This window comes from Cryptomeria japonica, chromosome 7, assembly GCF_030272615.1.
Source record: "Cryptomeria japonica chromosome 7, Sugi_1.0, whole genome shotgun sequence".
Taxonomy (NCBI): Eukaryota; Viridiplantae; Streptophyta; class Pinopsida; order Cupressales; family Cupressaceae; genus Cryptomeria; species Cryptomeria japonica.
In genome coordinates, this window is record NC_081411.1 from 101,189,163 (window position 1) to 101,195,031 (window position 5,869).

Genomic DNA, 5,869 nt, shown 5'->3' on the forward strand with positions numbered 1-5,869 from the left:
AACCGATGAAGCATTTAATGCGATTGTTAGTTAAACATTTTGGTTATAAAGCACGGTAATTTCTTATTTCAACTTACCAAGCATTCAGAATTCGAAGAGCACAAAAGTTGAGCATAGGCATTCAAGAAGCTAAGTAGCAAAGATATTTCAGGGCATCCAAAGTTTTCACTTCCATAAAAAGGTATTTATTTTGTATCATGGCTTCTTCATCTTCTGTTCCTGAATTTTCAGATGAGATTGCCTATTATGTTTTTAGCAGAGTTCACGGTGAATTTTTATGGCTAGACTCAGTTTTCAAAATCACTAAGGAATAAATTAAGGTTGTTACTAGTTTACCTTCTACCGACACAAGGTCTGAGAAGAAGAAGAAAATTCCAAACAAAGAGGTTATGAACTTAACTGACACAACATCAGATAACAGATCAATTAGGATTAGTGATATAACTGATGAAAATGTCAAATATGTGAGTATGGTTATTGGATACAAATTTGCTAATACTAATAGGCTGAATTCTATTTTTAGTCTATGCATTCACAGTGCTCATGAAATGATGAGAATAATGCTAAAATTGATATTCATGAGTGGTTGAAAGATGAACTGATAGAAAATTTGGTTAAGATCAAAGGTGACAAAAAGGGAACTTTCAAATTTAGAAATTTACTTGTATGTTTAATGCTATACTTCTCAAAGGAGTTTCTCAGTATAGGCCACAAAGACTTTGCCTATGATATCTCTGTTGGAAAATAGATTAAGGAGGCAATTACCGGCATGGGTCCTGAAGGTAACAAGCAAGTAAATGATTACTTCAAAAACTTTCAAGCTAAAATGAAGGAAAGGGAAAGAATCCCTCAAAGTATTGTTGACAAGTATGATAAACATATATGCTTTGTTATTATGAGAGATGAGGTATGGATGGAGGCATTCACTCCTAGAACTATTTGGATAACTGAGATGGGTTATGAATTAGACTTAAACGTTTTATAATCTTATGCAAAGATACTTCTAGATGCACCACCAGAACCTACTGAGAAGATCTTTGGTACTGGAGAAACCAATGAGAGTGATGTTGCTATTCAGAAGCAAAGGAAGAAAAGAGATAAACTATTGAAAGATGCTTCTAAGTTTGTTGAAGATGTTAAGAAGGGGTTATTGGGACTTGATCAGATGAGCGGTGTTTTTGAAAGCATGAAAGAAAATAAAATTGACCAGCAACTGATAACACATGTTTCCCCTGTTGTTACCTCATCTGAGACTGATAGTGACAAGGTTGTAAAATTATAAAGGGTAGAAAGAAAGAAGAGAAAATCCTCACTAGCACCTACTCCATCACTGAAGAGGACAAGGACACTTAGAAAGAAACAATAGGCTATGAGAGAGCCTAGTGGTCCGAAGAAGAAGATTGCACAGAAGCAACCAGAAGAAAAGGTATCTAATACTCTTTCCTTGAAGGAGCTTATAAATGAAATAACTCAGGATGACAATCTTGGAAATGTTAGTAAGTTTTATCATACCTTTAAAGATTCTGATAAGGAGACTATTGAGGAGAGTATAATTTTGTATCTAGACATATATAAGAAGGTTCTTATTGAAGTTATCAATGTTCTTCTAAGTGATTTATATCTGAGACTTGAAGTCAAGAGAATGTCTATTATGGAACTTGATAAGAAACTAAAGGTTGAGGCTCTGTTGGTGGTTCATTTTGTTAAATCTAGGCAAGAGATAGATGATTTAATAGTTGAAGCTAACATGACAGTTTTTGTAAGTGGTCACTGGAAAGTTAGCCTCATGGTTGACATATTAAAAGAGTTAATAGATGAAACAATGCTGAGCGGATAAGTGAGACATATTCTTTGTTGAGAAAGAGAAAAGGGAAGAAAAAGATAGACAAAAAATTGACAAACCTTTTACTAAGGTGTACCAAAAGGGAGATAAAGGAAAGAATAAGGTTGGCAGTGTTCCTCACCTAACAATAAAGGATAACTTACCCCCACCAGCACAGGACACCCCACCAGTAGTAGCAAAGGCACCAACAGAAGTACAAGATCAGCACGAAGAAAGGATATTAGAGGAAGTAAAAACAAATAATATTGGTCCTGAGTCGAATATTATATTTACAATGAATCTTGACACTCAGGACATCAATATTGTAATGGATAAAACATCTATTTCTGAAATTTGTGAGGAGAAGAAATTTATAGATGTTGAGATACCGACAAAAAAAGGACAAGAATAGATAGCATTTGAACCAGTAGAGAATAAGAGTGAGAATAAGGAAGAGAAAGTTAATAAGGAAGTGGTTAAGGTGAATGAACAGGTATTTGGAGAAGAGAAGAAAATTATTGTAGAACCTAGCACTTTTACTATGGATTTCAAACCGACAAATGTCACTAATGTATTATTGGATTCAATAAAGAAGATAACTTAATGCAATGCCTTAGCATTTAAGGCTATTGATGAGTCTCTATTGATTTTCGAAATGATTGCACTGACATGCAAGGTTGATCATATTGTTGGCTCAATAGGTAATTTGGACACTTTGTCCAAATTCATTTCTTCTAACATCCAGTCTTTAGATAAGATAAATGAGGAAACTATTCAAGAAAGATTTAATAAGGAAAAGGAAGAATTCTTTGATAAAACCATAAAGGATTGTACAAAATAGATTGATTCATTGCTACCGACATTGAATTCCACCATTTTGGACTACAAGGAATTGTATCGAGAAGCCTGCAAACCTCATCATTTAACATAAGACATTGATGATCAGGTTAGGAGGACTCATAAAGAGATTGATGATATTGCAGATAACATGATTGGTTCTTTGCAACTAACATCAGTTTTGGATCAAGAAATGGCTATTCATGAAGAGAATATTGAAAATCTGGAAAAAGAAAAGGCTAGATTGAGAATGAAAACCCGAGAGTTAAAGAATAAATTTGGTCCAAGATTGGATAATCTATTAACACATCAGAATACACTATCCAAGGCAATAATTCAAGGAGAAAGATCACTAGAGCAACAAATGCATTATCTCACTGAGCTAATCAGGAAGACAAAAGATATAATTACTAATAGTACAAAGTTCCTGCAGGGTCTTAACTTAGTTCTTGAAGATATTTCTCAAGTTATATACAACCGACTTTAAGATTCTAAGTAAATTTTTGAATTTTCTATACTTTTGACATCCTTTGTCATTGATGTCAAAGGGGGAGTGGTATAGTGAGAAAGATATGCAAAGTAAGGCATGGTGAAAAGTGAACAGAAGGAGATCATTTCCTCAGCGGGAGCACTCTCAATTCTGGTTTTGATTTTTCTCATGAGTGTTGCCATCAATGCCAAAGGGGGAGATTGTTGGCATTATACACTTAGATGAGAAAGGTAGATGTTGTTATTGATGGCAACATAGTTCAATAAGGTTTCAATGGTTCAACTAGAAATTGACTTCGCATACCAACGTCGGTAGATACAACAAGGTTTATTCACATCGGTAGCAGATCATATCGGCATTCCAGGCTGACTTTGAAATAGTACTGTTTATGTAGAATGTATTGTAATGTAAATTATATTTGTATGGCCTACATGTTGTATTGTAAAGACTCATATATGTATGAGATCTTGTAGGTCATTTGAGATGTAAGGCAATGTAATGTGATGTAATGTAAGGGAGGGTATGAGATAGGATAGAGATATGATACCAGGTAGTTGTTTATGCACTTTGATGTATGTATTTTGAGAGTGAATAAGAAGCAGAGTAGAACGAAGATTATTTTGTAACAAGGTTTTTGGCAGAGGTATCAGATAGAGCTTAAACCGATACTGAATCCAACATTGTGGATTCTATTTTGAAGCAGTAAATTGTATTAGATTTAACCATCCAATTGTGTAGTCATTGGGACTTCAGTTTTGTTGTTGAGCGGTGAGCTCTAGGCAGTTGGCCTTCCTGTATGTGCAGACCCCTATTGTATTAAGTAATATTTATTCATATTGGCTAGTGAGTAAATATTGTGGGTCACAAATCCCACTGAGGTTTTTCCCTTATCGGGTTTCCTGGCCAAAAATATATGTGTTATGGTGTGCATTGATGTTGTTTCTTTTGTTTATCTTTACTGTATTATTATTTCTTTTCCAGTATATTAATTTCAGTTATAGAATTGCAAATAAGTTTAAATCTTTCATCTACTAGTCTGACACCGATTTACCCCCCCTCTCAGTGTCTTTGGGATCAACCAAGTATCTAACACTATTAACCATGACTTTTGATAGGATTTTATACAATGTGTTACATAGGCTAATAGGCATAAAATCTATAAAGGAGACAACCCTATCATTCTTTGGAATTAAAGCAATGTAGGTATAATTAACTTGGTTCAAGAGTTTAGAAAATCTAAAGAAGTCCTTAATGGTATTGGATATGTCCAAACCAGTAACATCCTAGTACCCTTGGAAGAAGGCCGAGGGGAACTAATTAAGGCTTATAGCTTTGAAATCCCCAAAAGAAAAAAAGTTGCTTCTTTGACTTCCTAAAAGGACACCTTGACATTAAGCAGTAGCAAGTCCTCATTTGTGATTACCTTTGGGATCACCTCAATAAAACCATTAGGTTCTTTAAAATAGCTATTATTACTAGTATTTTTCTTACTAAAGGATTTATCAAACAAATCCACCATCTCCTTCTCATCTTCAGTGATTGGGCCATCATCCTTCAAAAGCCATCTTATCCTATTTTTGCTTCTATGCTTCATGGCAAATTGATAAAAATGTTTAGTATTCTTGTATCCTTCTGTAAGCAATTGGATCCTTGTTTTTTTCTTCCAAAAGACCTCTTATTTCTTGTTTAAACCAAATCATTGTTCTCTTAGCGAAATCTCCTCAAGGCATTCCTCCTAAGTGGCATAGTTATCTTCTAGTTTCTTTTGAATAGTTTCCAGGTTAGCAGTTATAGATTTTTTCTACTCAAAGATATTCCCAAAGGAATAGCTATTCCATCCTTTTAGTTTTGTCCTTAAAATTTCTAGTTTTGGAACCACATGCTACATTGGGGTACCATTAATTGGGGCATTCCACCACTCCTCAACCATGGCTCTAAAATTTGGATGTAGAGAACACATGATCTCATATCTAAAGGGATAGAATTTTCTCCTTGTAGTATCTTCCAAAGTCAGTAAAATTGCATTACAATATGATCTAGACCTGGGGAGGGTGCATAGGGAGAGCAAGTAAATGTTTTTCCAATTACTCAAAACCAGGACCCTATCCAATTTAACTAGAATTAAGTTTTTCCCAAGACTTCTATTTGACAAAGTGAATTTTGTTCCAGCTAGGTGAATGCCCATCATTCTTATCATAGAAATAAAGTTTGTAGGATCATTCATGCTTTTAGAGTAGTCCTTAATACCACCAGCTTTCTCCAAGGGAAATAGGGGAGAGTTAAAATCTCTAACAATCATCCAAAAATTCAAAGATATATTCAAAATGAAGTTTGTTAGGGAAGACCATAAGATAGCACTAGGAGATTTGGCATTGGAGGCATAAAAATTAATGAGATACCACTCAAGGTGGGATCTGAGATCTGTCATCATAACAATTAGACAATTCTTTGCAGAGTGAATCAAAATACCCTTAAAGTAAGATGGATTTCATAAGGTAGCAATGCCACCAAACATCCCATCAACATCACTAGATAGGAAGGTAGAAAAAGGATGGAAAAACATAGCCACCTTTTGGAAGATTTTAGATCTCATATTTGATTCCTGTAACAAGGGAATGTCAACTCTTTCTTCTGTCAAAATACACTTTAAAATGTGTTTCTTCATAGGGATATTCAAGCCTCTCATGTTATAGGAGAGGATCTTCATTGGGAACAATAAC